The sequence below is a fragment of the Nelumbo lutea genome, chromosome 6 (genome assembly GCF_056320005.1).
Source record: "Nelumbo lutea isolate HS-2025 chromosome 6, American lotus-T2T, whole genome shotgun sequence".
Lineage (NCBI taxonomy): Eukaryota > Viridiplantae > Streptophyta > Magnoliopsida > Proteales > Nelumbonaceae > Nelumbo > Nelumbo lutea.
This window is the reverse complement of record NC_142689.1, coordinates 23,892,226-23,894,509: the sequence shown is the minus strand read 5'-3', so window position 1 is coordinate 23,894,509 and position 2,284 is coordinate 23,892,226. Positions and strand designations below refer to the sequence as shown.

Sequence of the window (2,284 nt, the reverse complement as noted above, 5' to 3'; positions counted from 1 at the left end):
ATGGGATTGGAAAAAGTGGTAATTGGTCAGGCCCTTAAGGTTCAGTTATACTATAAACCGATAAGGCATTAAAATCCGTTGAAAAAGTCAAAAAACCGCTGACCAGGGCAGTCGGACCACTAAACCGTTTGACCAATATTAGAACTCCCATTTTCGTTCTAACCCTTCCTTCCTCTCAGTCCTCACACCCAACCAACCACCTGCGGCGGCCACGACCTACGGTGTCCGACAGCAACCCGCGACAGTGGTAAGCTTCATTTACTCCAGCAGTAACAGTTGCGGCAATAACAGGTTGGGTGGCTGACGAGTTTGCAGCGGTGGGCAGGGGTTTCTAGCGGCAGTAACGGTTGCAGCAGCACTTGTAGCAGCAATCACCTGTGACAGTCAGCAGGGACCTTGGGTCCTCTGAGCAGCATTCTAAGGATGGACATGGAAGAGTTCGACAACACCATGCTCACCAATGTGCGAGGGTGGCATCGACGATTAAGCACGCAGGTCGGGCTGTGGTGGAGAGAAAGATACGTGACTCAATCATCTGCACTACAAGTGTGGCAGTGGCCTTGGGTGGCTCTGTTCCTCATGCATACACCACTTCTAAGCACGCAATGGTGGGGCTGGTCTGGTCAGCCTGTAGTGAGTTGGGGGTTCATGGCGTCAGGGTCAACTGCATCTCCCCTTTCGGAGTCGCATTGGCCTGCAATGCCTACAATCTGGACCCAGATAGCATGGAAGTTGTCACTTGTGCTGCAGCCAACTTGAAAGGCACTATGTTAAAGCCCGCCCATATAGCAGAGGCTGCTCTATTTCTTGCTTCAGACGAATCAGTTTATGCCAGTGGGCATAACTTGGCTGTAGAAGGAGGATTCACAGTCGTTAGTCATAGCTACTCCACTTATTGTTGAAGTTTTTCTGTATTTTTTTTTTTGTGTTTTTTTCTTTATTTTTAGAAATTTTCTGTATTCTGTTTTTATATTTTCTGTGTTTTGTACTGTATTATTTTTATTTATATAGTTTTATTTTCTGTATTTTATTTAATTTTATGCTATTTTATTATTTATAAATATATTTTTTATTTTTAATTTATTTATGATATCACGGGTCGAACTGTTCGACCCAAATGGTTAAACCGTTTAACCAAAAACCTATCCCCTGACCAATTCTGTTTTCAGTTCGTTCTTAAAAACCTTGATTGGGAACATCTCCCCCTGCATAATACTATGCAGAGGATGAGATGTTCTCCATGTGTGAGTGGGATAAACATGGGCAGAGTTTGTGTGGACAGGAGATCCAGACTCGAACCAAACACCATGTTAGTTAGATGTGGGGTTTGTGGCAAATCAATGGCAATTGCTTACATTCCTCTCATTTGTTTTAAAACCCTTTTAGGTGTATATGGACTAGATGAATATGATGGTCATGTAGCAGATTATGGAATCAATGATAATGTCCCATACTAGTCATAAAATACATGTAACCCATTAATCCAATCTCCGTGAATTCACTATGACAATTAACATTTTTAACCCAAATCTATTGCGACTATCGTGGCAGCACTCCCCAAATCAAACACTGGAATGCCGTCGATGGAAAGTAAAAAGCATTTGACGTAATGTTATGTTTCATTGGGTCAGAAGAGAGTTGTGTGATAACGTTCTTAGCAGATGTATTCTCTCAGCCCCTCTCCTCTTCTATTAGAATCGTCATTGTTGCGAACAGATACATTGGCTGACCTACAAGCAACCTCGAACCAAATCCAGGATGTATACTAGTAGGCATGATCACCACTGTTCTCTTGTTATTAATTTGTTTCTGTTGTGATCAAAGGTTTGCTATAGATCTACTTGATTAAGGACGAGTTGTGATGATTCATTGAATTAATAGAGAACATTTATTCTAATTCTTTATATTTTATTTCTTTTTCTCCTTTATCATACCCATCATATTGTATTTCTCTCTCGTTTTTTAGTAAAATATAAAGAACTATTTTGTACTCTAGGGTATGACACTTAGCTCCTTGAATTTTGATTAGGAATGGAAAATTAACATATACTTTCAAATTCCAACACTCTGCTCATGCCTTAGCATTGTTTTAGTTTTGAATTTTTATAAGACTCCCTCTCTTTTATTACATCTCTCTAAAATAAAATCCAAGTTTTAGTTTTTCCCTATCTTTTTATTTATTTTTATTTGTTAAAGAAAAAGGAGAGACGAAAGAAAGATGTAGAGTGTCTGTCATTATTGGTTCTAACCAGCTTAGAGAACATACTCTTTCTCTTTGCCCCCA

General features: G+C 39.8%; 1 pseudogene; it reads left to right on the top strand.

Moving 5' to 3' along the window:
- LOC148847966 (short-chain dehydrogenase reductase 3b pseudogene) lies at nt 1-902 on the top strand (annotated as a pseudogene).
- Nucleotides 903-2,284: the final 1,382 nt, after the last annotated feature.